This window comes from Lethenteron reissneri, unplaced genomic scaffold (genome assembly GCF_015708825.2).
Source record: "Lethenteron reissneri isolate LAM-NWPU_2019-01 unplaced genomic scaffold, ASM1570882v1 scaffold_1930, whole genome shotgun sequence".
NCBI lineage: Eukaryota > Metazoa > Chordata > Hyperoartia > Petromyzontiformes > Petromyzontidae > Lethenteron > Lethenteron reissneri.
The window spans coordinates 48,194-61,288 of NW_026891697.1; the positions used below are offsets into that span (position 1 = coordinate 48,194).

The 13,095-nt window shown below is 49.4% G+C and overlaps 1 protein-coding gene across 2 annotated transcripts in view; it reads right to left on the reverse strand.

Annotated features, from left to right (window-relative positions):
- The window catches only part of LOC133339586 (uncharacterized), a 111,083-nt gene that overhangs the window by 16,781 nt on the left and 81,207 nt on the right, over nucleotides 1-13,095 (reverse strand). Inside the window, exon 1 of one of the 2 annotated variants that reach the window (XM_061547699.1) lies at nucleotides 1,644-1,793. The exons of the other annotated variant lie outside the window; for it this stretch is intronic. The gene's annotated coding sequence lies outside the window, so the exon portion shown is untranslated. Of the gene's footprint in view, nucleotides 1-1,643; nucleotides 1,794-13,095 lie in introns of those variants that run through there. 2 annotated transcript variants of the gene reach the window in all.

Sequence of the window (13,095 nt, forward strand, 5' to 3'; positions counted from 1 at the left end):
GTGAGTTGGACATTTTACTTTGGTTCTAAAAACATTCAGACAAGACGCCTCTCACAACGCCGTGGGAGGAGGCGGCTCTCTTGGTCCCGATAGAAACCGGCGTTGACCGGCGTGGTGAAGTATGGTCAAACACACCCCACGACCTGTATGTGTGTGAGTCTCGTGTGATTGTGCTGTGTGTGAGTGCTGTGTGTGTGTGAGTGCTGTGTGTGTGAGTGTTGTGAGTGTGAGTGCTGTGTGTGTGTGATAGTGCTGTGTGTGCTGTGTGTGTGATAGTGCTGTGTGTGCTGTGTGAGTGTTGTGTGAGTGTTGTGTGTGAGTGCTGTGTGAGTGTTGTGTGTGTGAGTGCTGTGTGTGTGTGATAGTGCTGTGTGTGTGTGTGATAGTGCTGTGTGTGTGTGTGATAGTGCTGTGTGTGCTGTGTGCGTGCTGTGTGTGCTGTGTGTGAGTTTTGTGTGTGTGTGAGTGTTGTGTGTGTGAGTGCTGTGTGTGTGTGCCGTGTGTGTGGGGGTGCACCACGCCCGACCGCCTTTGTCTCTCCCCCAGTGGCAATTTTCACTACACACCGTTACTCAAGGTACTCATTTGACCAGTTCAGATAATCGTCATTGGGGTTGGCCGTGAGCGGGAATCGAGCTCGGGTTATAGCCAGGTTCGTAGCGCAGCGTAGCGCTAAACCACTACACCACCGCTCTTCCTACACATACAGGCGCGTACACAACAACTCCAACCACAACTCAGTGGCTCTCCTCCACAATTGGTGCATTGTATTCAACACTGCCAGCCCCCTGTGTGTGGAGTGGCGAGTGCTGGAGAACTGATGGGTGTTGCGCTGGTCAACTGCTTCCCCCTTGAGTGCTGCGGTCAAGAGCTGGGGGAAAAAAACGCGGTACGGGGAAACAAAACCACGACATGGGCTCGTTATCATCCACCACAGCGAGTGTGCATGTTAACCACAATGGTTCGTGTCCACACTGAGTGTTTTATTATAGTCACTGCAGACGGAACAGGTTTTTTTTCAACGCCTCTCATTTCGGGGTGCGTCTCGAGACGTCGCACAACGCCGTGGAGGGGGGAGACGTCCTCTGGGTCCCTTCAGCAAGCCGCAGTGACCGGCGTGGTGAAGTATGGTCAAACTTCACCCCCCACGCACACAGAGGCGTGGGTGTGAGTGGTGGGGGTGCCCACACTCTACCGCTCCACCCCAGCACCACCACGCACACAGAGGCGTGGGTGTGAGTGCACGCAGCACGAAGGGGCTCAGCCGTGGTCTATCCGCTGCTGGATGAAACAGATCAGTGGAATAATCTTAATTTTTACTTTTTTTCACTTTTCGTAACAGCTCCACCGCACGTTCCTACATCTCTCGCTGCACTCACCACCAGCGGGTAAAGTGGGGCAGGGCGAGGCGGCATTCATTCCGCGGTCGGAACAAGCAGTCGAGTCGGTGTGGCAGAGAGCAGCAATCGAACACAAACGCCAGTTTAAAATGTGTTTCTATACGTACGTGATTCATGTTGTTACGGATAATATAATCATCGATGAATGGGGACAATACGGGGTTGTTTTCACACTCCCTGTGCCAGTTCACGCGGAGTCCGTGTGCAGGATAAGCAAAGGTTCTGATGTTAAGGAGGACTCACCACGACCTGTCCCGTGTCTCGTCTCTCTTCTTGTGCCGCGTCTCTGTCTCACTCCTTGTCCCGTCTCTCTCGAGTCTCGAGTGAATTGTTCCCCTCCCACGCCCGCTCAGCAGCAGCAGCAGCTCGCACTCCCCTACAGAAGCGTCCGCCTCCGCGCGTGCGCCTTGACGAGTGACGACACACGCGTACCGGGGGCAGCAGCACGCGACCTGCACAAGAGCCAAGACGACGTCACTGTTGGCAACCAGCGACCCCCATTGGCCGCAAACAAAAAGCGTGCCCCGCCAGTGTCAGCGGACACCCCCCGTGTGTTTTAGGGAGTGGAGGAGGGGGTGGAGGGGGTGGGGTGGAGGGGGGAGTGGAGGGGGGAGTGGAGGGGGGAGTGGAGGGGGGGGAGTGGAGGGGGGGGGGGTGGAGTGGAGTGGAGGGGGGAGTGGAGGGGGGGAGTGGAGGGGGGGGGTGGAGGGGGGGGTGGAGTGGAGTGGAGGGGGGAGTGGAGGGGAGTGGAGGGGGGGAGTGGAGGGGGGGGGTGGAGTGGAGTGGAGGGGGGAGTGGAGGGGGGGGGTGAGTGGAGTGGAGGGGGAGTGGAGGGGGAGTGGAGGGGGGGAGTGGAGGGGGGGGGTGGAGTGGAGTGGAGGGGGGGGAGTGGAGGGGGGGGGGGGAGTGGAGTGAGGGGGAATGTGGATGGGGGGATAGATGGAGGGGGGGGTTGGAGTGGGAGTGAGGGGGGGAAGTGGAGGGTGGGAGTGGAGGGGGGGGTGGAGTGGAGTGGAGGGGGGATTGGCTAGGGGGGAGTGGAGTAGGGGGGTGGGGTGGCGTGAGTGGAGGGGGTGGGAAGTGGAGGGGGGACGTTGGCGGGGGGGGTGGAGTGGAGTGGAGGGGGGGAGTGGAGGGGGGGGTGGAGTGAGAGTGGAGGGGGGGAGTGGAAGGGGGGGGGTGGAGTGGAGTGGAGTGGCGGAGGGGAGAGTGGAGGGGAGGAGTTGGAGGGGGGAGTGGAGGGGGGGTGGAGTGGAGTGGAGGGGGAGTGGAGGGGGGGGGTGGAGTGGAGTGGAGGGGGGAGTGGAGGGGGGGGGGTGGAGTGGAGTGGAGTGGAGGGGGGAGTGGAGGGGGGAGTGGAGGGGGGGGTGGAGTGGAGTGGAGGGGGGAGTGGAGGGGGGAGTGGAGGGGTGGGGTGGAGTGGAGTGGAGGGGGGAGTGGAGGGGGGAGTGGAGGGGGGAGTGGAGGGGGGGTGGAGTGGAGTGGAGGGGGGAGTGGAAGGGGGAGTGGAGGGGGGGGGTGGAGTGGAGTGGAGGGGGGAGGTGGAGGGGAGTGGAGGGGGGGGGTGGAGTGGAGTGGAGGGGGGAGGTGGAGGGGAGTGGAGGGGGGGGGGAGTGGGAGTGGAGGGGGGGGGAGTGGAGGGGGGAGTGGAGGGGGTCGATGTCGCTCCCCGCTCGTGGGGAGCGGGGAGGTGGACGTCAGCCCTCACGATTTACCTGCCAAGGGTCCGTCCATAAATGACTTCACGCACCTGGGGGGGGTGTCAGACATTTGTGACGATGTTTTTTTTGGGGGGGGGGGGGGGGCAGAGCTTTGTGACGTCATATTTGAGGGGGGTCTGGCTTTTTGTGACGAGGGGGGGGGGGGGTCAAAAAGCGTTCAAAATCGCGTGACGTCATTTATGGACGGCCCCCAAATAAAAAAAAGTTCAGTTTTATTTTAGTTAAATTTTTCGGTGATTTGTTTACCATTCCAATACTTTACACTCCTACCGCGCGTGTGTGTGTATTGTGTTTGTTGATGTAACGTTCTGACCTGCCCCTACTGGACATCAGCGGAAAAAAGAGCTTCATAGCTCATCGGATTCCTCCTGCAGTATAAATAAATATGCTGATAAAGTACTCGCTACAGGCGCGTCGTACCGCCGTGCACAGTAATGGAAACAGTAACCGATTCTCACACAACACACACCCTTCACCACACACACACACAACAACCACCATTCGCCACTAAGTGGCGGTGACGTCACCACGACGCTTGTGCCAGGCCATGTGCACCTTGAGGCCACGTGAAGTGTCGAACGCCCACTGGCAGGAGGTCACAGGGCAGACCCAGGTGCCACAGGTCGACTGACTGAGATGACCGAGATGACTGGCTGATGCACCACCTGTGCCCCCTACTGTGCCAACTTGCTGCGCTTTAGCCACCCGGCGCTCCGCTCGTTGTTGTGAGCGTCGCTCCTCCGCCCTCCGTTGTTGTTGGAGGGCGACTGCCTCCAATTTCCCAGTAGCGTCCTTCACGAGCCTCCTCCACAGAGGCCGATCTTGACACCGCTGGTACCGGTCATCGGCAAGTCCACTCATGTCCACGTCCTCCTGTACCACATCACTCCATCTCTTCTCTAGCCCGTGCCGTGCCTGTTTAGCCCCCTCGATCCGGCCAAACAAAAGCTGTTTAGGCATGCGGTCTTGCCTGCCATCGGAGCTCACCGATGGGACTTTGTACACATCTTTCAAGGATTTGTGAACTCCTCACGCAATCCAGCCTGCTTAAACCCATTATGGATCGTAGTCAGGCCAGTCTAAATGTTTCGAACCGGCGAAGATGTTCCATTAAGGGGGTTTCACGTTTCGCAAACGTAGAGAAGGGATGGAATGACTGTGGCCGAGAAGACCTGAAGCTTCGTGCGTAGCGGCAGACCAGGTCGCTTCCACACAGCGTTACGCAACCAATGAAAATATATTGCCGCTCTGATTCGGAGTGAGACCTCTGCTATTAAACCGGAGCCGGTCACGAGTTGTGGGGGTGGGGTGTCCGATGGTACAAAATACCCAGGCAGGTGCTTCGTTTTGGTGGGGCTGATGGCAAGGCCCCACCAGCGGCACGCTCAGCCTCCCCTCTCACACGCAACAATTACATCACACATAGCACTATCACACACAGCACTCTCACACACAACACTCTCACACACAACACTCTCACACACAACACTCTCACACACAACACTCTCACACACAACACTCTCACACACAACACTCTCACCCACAACACTCTCACACACAACATTTACACATTACTCCACACACGCACATCACTCACTGGCACAGCACTCGCACACACATAACACTCACTCACACACAACACTCACTCACAACACTCACTCACACACAACACACACACACCACACACACACAACAATCACACACCGCACTCACACACAACACTCACACGCAACACAACACTCACACACCGCACTCACACACATCGCCGCTAGGGAAACAAAGGCGGCCAGGCGTGGTGCTGGCCACCTACCCCCAATTACACACACATTTAATAACACTCCACTCACTCACACGAAGTAACACTCTCACACACAAGGACAAAGATTCCCCGTATAGCCTTAATAGACTGTTGGGGCAAGAGCTGTTAGCGAGGACCTTTAAAGGCCGGCACGGCACACGAGGGGGTGGGTGGCAAACACCACGCCCGACCGCCTTTGTCGAGTCACGTCGAGAAATTGGTCCTCATCTCCCGATCGCAGCCCTGCAGAGCCGCTGGTGGAACATTCCACATTCCTATGGCCGGGGAGGCGAGTCTCTCCGTTGGAACAACCACGAAGTGGTAATTATATTTTTTGGCTCAACCGTCATACCTGTCAACCCCTTATCAGTGCCCTGCCTTATTACAGACCAATTCAGACACTCATTGGTAACCCTGTGCCACTTATAAATCCCAACGTTCATCGCCACAAGGGGGAAACACAAACAGAGACATTTTTGAGGCCGGAATGAAACGGCTGTGCGCCGTATGGACCTGAAAACCTTAATTTGCATGTTCAAGAATACGGCTAAGCCGTACGGTGTAACAGGTGTAAACCATGGAGGAATGATGGGCTGAGATACAACCCTCAGGCAGGATTCCAGCCTCGTAGGCCGGTTTGTGGCATTACGGGCGCAATAAATCATTACACCCACGACGACCGCGATATATTATTTATAAAATAATTATCATTTTATCGCGTGCCTTATTTGTTCGATATGATTATCATAAATATCACAATGGTTTCGCCTTCTTCTTGTCGGGTCACATACGTCGCCTGTTACAAGACTTGCGCAAGAGTCCGGAATCAATTTAAACAACGAAACATAATCGACGAAAGATTACACAGCTGTGAAAAAAAATCCTAAACATCTGACTCTGATTCTAAATTCACGTTAAAACAGAACCCACGAATGCGCTTAGTATCGATTGAAGACAGTTTGAAGACTTATTAATATAAATAAATAACCCTCGTGCGACGTGATACAATAAATATCATATTACTTGCTCGGGCGGTCAAACTCGGGTGGCCGGGTTCGTAGCGTTGCACGCTGCCGCTCCCCAAGGTTACACGCGAACACGCACGGACACACACACACGCATGTACACATACAGATACGCACACACATGTACACATACACAGATACACACGGACACACACACACATGTACACATACACAGATACACACACACACATGTACATATACACAGATACACACGGACACACACATATGTACATATACACAGATACGCACCCACACACACATGTACACATACACAGATACACACGGACACACACACACACATGTACACATACACAGATACGCACACACACACACATGTACACATACACAGATACAGACGGACACACACACATGTACACATACACAGATACACACACACACACACATGTACACAGATACACACGGACACGCACACATGTACACACATACAGATACACACGGACACATGTACACATACACAGATACACATGGATACACACACACATGTACACATACACATATACACACGGACACGCACACATATGTACACATACACAGATACGCACACACACACACACACATGTACACATACACAGATACACACGAACACACACACATGTACACATACACACAGAGACACACGGACACATACACGGACACACATAGATACAGTCCATACACACGTACACACGGACACACACATTTACACATACACATATACACACGGACACGCACGGATGCACAAGGACACACATACACGGACACACACATAGATACAGTCCATACACACACACGGACGCACCGATGCATATGAAGACACACACGGAGACACATTCATATACAGACAAGCGCACGTGGACAGACAGAGCTCTACACGGATATACACGGGGACACATCGCGTACACACACACACACAAGTAGAGACTACAGAGGATCTATAGAGAATATAAGGTGACTGCTAATCAACCACAACACATGGCCCAGATGCACACATCTACGGCGCAGTATATATTCACACAGTCCACGTGTACATACGGTATGGTCTGTGCAAATTAGACTGATGAACTTAACTTTTAGTGGAAATACACACAAAGATCCCCCCATATAGCCTTTAATAGACTGTAGGGGCAAGAGCTGTTAGCGAGCACCTTTGAAGGCCGGCACGGCACACGAGGGGTGGGTGGCCAACACCACGCCCGGCCGCCTTTGTCTCCCCAGTGGCGATGTTTACTACACAACGCACCAGGTAGCTAATTTGAGGCTGAGTCGACCTAGGGGGGAGGGGGCCCAGGACCGGTTCAGATGATCGTCGCTGGTGTTGGCCGTGAGCGGGAATTCGAACTACACGTGTGTGTGGTGCGCTTTATAGCTCATCGGATTCCTCCTCCTCCTCCTCCTCCAGTGTGAATGAATATTGTGATTGCCGCCCGCCCGCCCGTCTCTCTGTGCCATTCGGCAAGGTGGGGGCAAGCCGGAAATACGACACTCATCTACACACACATTCGTAACGGCTGCAGGTGCAAACGCTGTACGTACAGCTACACATCTACATATATACACACACATATACACATGTATACATACACGCGCGCACGCGACTGTGTGTACGCGTGCGTGTAGTTGCTGCCTTGAGTGGGGAGTGGTGGCGCAGCGGTTAGCGCACCGGCGCGGCGAACCAGGTCGACTTACGTGCCGTTAAATGAGCACGTGGCGCGGAGCGTCGTACACATCGGCACTGGGGAGACAAAAGCGGCCGGGCGTGGTGCCGACCACCACCCCCCCCCCCCCCAAAACCACCCGCACCTCGCGCGCCGCGCCCGCCTTCACAGGTGCCGCCGCTATTTCGCCAACAGCTCTTGCCGCAACAGTTCATCGAAGGCTACCCGGGGCATCTTTGTCTGCTGCGAAATTTGCGTACGCGCCCCCCCCCCCTCCGTGTTATCATCGAGGCAACATACGTTCGTTGTCGTCCGCACCCGGGATAATCAATAAGAATATGCTTAACAACAATAACGATGAGGATAAAATACACACAGCAAGATATCCTTAAACAGACTGTTGGGGCAAGCTCTGTGAGCGAGTAGTACTTATCAAAGACAAAATATATCATAGACATCCTTAAACAGACTGTTGGGGCAAGCGCTGTGAGCGAGTAGTACTTATTAAAGACAACATATATCCCAGACATCCTTAAACAGACTGTTGGGCAAGTGCTGTGAGCGAGTAGTACTTATCAAAGACAAAATATATCCCAGACATCCTTAAACAGACTGTTGGGGCAAGCGCTGTTGGCGAGTAGTTCTTATCAAAGACAAAATATATCATAGACATCCTTAAACAGACTGTTGGGGCAAGCGCTGTGGGCGAGTAGTACTTATCAAAGACAAAATATATCATAGACATCCTTAAACAGACTGTTGGGCAAGTGCTGTGAGCGAGTAGTACTTATTAAAGACAACATATATCATAGACATCCTTAAACAGACTGTTGGGGCAAGCGCTGTTGGCGAGTAGTACTTATTAAAGACAAAATATATCATAGACATCCTTAAACAAACTGTTGGGGCAAGTGTTCTGGGCGAGTAGTACTTATCAAAGACACAATATATCCCAGACATCCTTAAACAGACTGTTGGGGCAAGCGCTGTGGGCGAGTAGTACTTATCAAAAACAAAATATATCAGACATCCTTAAACAGACTGTTGGGGCAAGCGCTGTGGGCGAGTAGTACTTATCAAAAACAAAATATATCCCAGACATCCTTAAACAGACTGTTGGGGCAAGCGCTGTGAGCGAGTAGTACTTATCAAAGACAAAATATATCATAGACATCCTTAAACAGACTGTTGGGGCAAGTGCTGTGAGCGAGTAGTACTTATTAAAGACAACATATATCATAGACATCCTTAAACAAACTGTTGGGGCAAGTGCTGTGAGCGAGTAGTACTTATTAAAGACAAAATATATCATAGACATCCTTAAACAAACTGTTGGGGCAAGTGTTGTGAGCGAGTAGTACTTATCAAAGACACAATATATCCCAGACATCCTTAAAAAAACTGTTGGGGCAAGCGCTGTGAGCGAGTAGTACTTATCAAAGAAAAAATATATCATAGACATCCTTAAACAGACTGTTGGGGCAAGTGCTGTGAGCGAGTAGTACTTATAAAAGACACAATATATCCCAAACATCCTTAAACAGACTGTTGTGGCAAGCGCTGTGAGCGAGTAGTACTTATCAAAGACAAAATATATCATAGACATCCTTAAACAGACTGTTGGGGCAAGTGCTGTGAGCGAGTAGTACTTATCAAAGACAAAATCTATCCCAGACATCCTTTAACAGACTGTTGGGGCAAGCGCTGTGGGCGAGTAGTACTTATCAAAGACAAAATATATCATAGACATCTTTAAACAGACTGTTGGGGCAAGCGCTGTGAGCGAGTAGTACTTATCAAAGACACAATATATCCCAGACATCCTTAAACAGACTGTTGGGGCAAGTGCTGTGAGCGAGTAGTACTTATCAAAGACACAATATATCCCAGACATCCTTAAACAGACTGTTGGGGCAAGCGCTGTGAGCGAGTAGTACTTATCAAAGACACAATATATTCCAGACATCCTTAAACAGACTGTTGGGGCAAGTGCTGTGAGCGAGTAGTACTTATCAAAGACACAATATATCCCAGACATCCTTAAACAGACTGTTGGGGCAAGCGCTGTGAGCGAGTAGTACTTATCAAAAACAAAATATATCATAGACATCCTTAAACAAACTGTTGGGGCAAGTGTTGTGAGCGAGTAGTACTTATCAAAGACAAAATATATCCCAGACATCCTTAAACAGACTGTTGGGGCAAGCGCTGTGAGCGAGTAGTACTTATCAAAGACAAAATATATCATAGACATCCTTAAACAGACTGTTGGGGCAAGTGCTGTGAGCGAGTAGTACTTATTAAAGACAAAATATATCATAGACATCCTTAAACAGACTTTTGGGGCAAGTGCTGTGAGCGAGTAGTACTTATCAAAGACACAGTATATCCCAGACATCCTTAAACAGACTGTTGGGGCAAGCGCTGTGGGCGAGTAGTACTTATCAAAGACAAACTATATCATAGACATCCTTAAACAGACTGTTGGGGCAAGCGCTGTGAGCGAGTAGTACTTATCAAAAACAAAATATATCATAGACATCCTTAAACAAACTGTTGGGGCAAGTGTTGTGAGCGAGTAGTACTTATCAAAGACAAAATATATCCCAGACATCCTTAAACAGACTGTTGGGGCAAGTGTTGTGAGCGAGTAGTACTTATCAAAAACAAACTATATCATAGACATCCTTAAACAGACTGTTGGGGCAAGCGCTGTGAGCGAGTAGTACTTGTCAAAGACAAAATATATCATAGACATCCTTAAACAGACTGTTGGGGCAAGTGCTGTGAGCGAGTAGTACTTATTAAAGACAACATATATCATAGACATCCTTAAACAAACTGTTGGGGCAAGTGTTGTGAGCGAGTAGTACTTATCAAAGACACAATATATCCCAGACATCCTTAAACAGACTGTTGGGGCAAGCGCTGTGAGCGAGTAGTACTTATCAACGACAAAATATATCATAGACATCCTTAAACAGACTGTTGGGGCAAGTGCTGTGAGCGAGTAGTACTTATCAAAGACAAAATATATCATAGACATCCTTAAACAGACTGTTGGGGCAAGTGCTGTGAGCGAGTAGTAATTATCAAAGACACAATATATCCCAGACATCCTTAAACAGACTGTTGGGGCAAGCGCTGTGAGCGAGTAGTACTTATCAAAGACACCATATATCCCAAACATCCTTAAACAGACTGTTGGGGCAAGCGCTGTGAGCGAGTAGTACTTATCAAAAACAAAATATATCATAGACATCCTTAAACAGACTGTTGGGGCAAGTGCTGTGAGCGAGTAGTACTTATCAAAGACACAATATATCCCAGACATCCTTAAACAGACTGTTGGGGCAAGTGCTGTGAGCGAGTAGTACTTATCAAAGACACAATATATCCCAGACATCCTTAAACAGACTGTTGGGGCAAGTGATGTGAGCGAGTAGTACTTATCAAAGACACAATATATCCCAGACATCATTAAACAGACTGTTGGGGCAAGTGCTGTGAGCGAGTAGTACTTATCAAAGACACAATATATCCCAGACATCCTTAAACAGACTGTTGGGGCAAGTGCTGTGAGCGAGTAGTACTGATCAAAGACACAATATATCCCAGACATCCTTAAACAGACTGTTGGGGCAAGCGCTGTGAGCGAGTAGTACTGATCAAAGACAAACTATATCATAGACATCCTTAAACAGACTGTTGGGGCAAGCGCTGTGAGCGAGTAGTACTTATCAAAAACAAAATATATCATAGACATCCTTAAACAAACTGTTGGGGCAAGTGTTGTGAGCGAGTAGTACTTATCAAAGACAAAATATATCCCAGACATCCTTAAACAGACTGTTGGGGCAAGTGTTGTGAGCGAGTAGTACTTATCAAAAACAAACTATATCATAGACATCCTTAAACAGACTGTTGGGGCAAGCGCTGTGAGCGAGTAGTACTTGTCAAAGACAAAATATATCATAGACATCCTTAAACAGACTGTTGGGGCAAGTGCTGTGAGCGAGTAGTACTTATTAAAGACAACATATATCATAGACATCCTTAAACAAACTGTTGGGGCAAGTGTTGTGAGCGAGTAGTACTTATCAAAGACACAATATATCCCAGACATCCTTAAACAGACTGTTGGGGCAAGCGCTGTGAGCGAGTAGTACTTATCAACGACAAAATATATCATAGACATCCTTAAACAGACTGTTGGGGCAAGTGCTGTGAGCGAGTAGTACTTATCAAAGACAAAATATATCATAGACATCCTTAAACAGACTGTTGGGGCAAGTGCTGTGAGCGAGTAGTAATTATCAAAGACACAATATATCCCAGACATCCTTAAACAGACTGTTGGGGCAAGCGCTGTGAGCGAGTAGTACTTATCAAAGACACCATATATCCCAAACATCCTTAAACAGACTGTTGGGGCAAGCGCTGTGAGCGAGTAGTACTTATCAAAAACAAAATATATCATAGACATCCTTAAACAGACTGTTGGGGCAAGTGCTGTGAGCGAGTAGTACTTATCAAAGACACAATATATCCCAGACATCCTTAAACAGACTGTTGGGGCAAGTGCTGTGAGCGAGTAGTACTTATCAAAGACACAATATATCCCAGACATCCTTAAACAGACTGTTGGGGCAAGTGATGTGAGCGAGTAGTACTTATCAAAGACACAATATATCCCAGACATCATTAAACAGACTGTTGGGGCAAGTGCTGTGAGCGAGTAGTACTTATCAAAGACACAATATATCCCAGACATCCTTAAACAGACTGTTGGGGCAAGTGCTGTGAGCGAGTAGTACTGATCAAAGACACAATATATCCCAGACATCCTTAAACAGACTGTTGGGGCAAGCGCTGTGAGCGAGTAGTACTGATCAAAGACACAATATATCCCAGACATCCTTAAACAGACTGTTGGGGCAAGCGCTGTATTTTCCCGCATATAGCCCGCAGACGCATATACCCTGCAAAAAATGAACCCGTAAAAACAAAGTTTTTCACTATAAATCCTTTATATGCGTGGCATCGGTTTTATTTCAGCCCACATTGGTGTTTGAAACGGGAGGCTAGAGTCCTCTCGTCCTCTGTCTTGAGATGGCTGCCACCTATGGGTCAGATGATAGCCTGGCAGCATTAAGCAATTGGTAAATAAATATATAAAAATCCCCTAAACAGTGTAAAATTTGGAATTTGTTTTTTCAGGAAAATGTATTGTCACGCACAACGAGTCTGTGTGCAAAATGTAAGCTCGATTGGATGACGGGAAGTGAGTTAAAAAACGACCGAAAGATTTACACGGTCGTAAGCAAGCAAGCACGCAAGCACGCAAGCAAGTGAACTTAATATTAAGGATTTAAAATAGCGTTTTGTGTAAAACTAATTTCAGAAAGCCCGCACCTCCACATATACCCCGCATTCATTCATATATTTAACGTCGTTACCGCAGCTTAATTGTATCATATTAATACGAAGTCTACA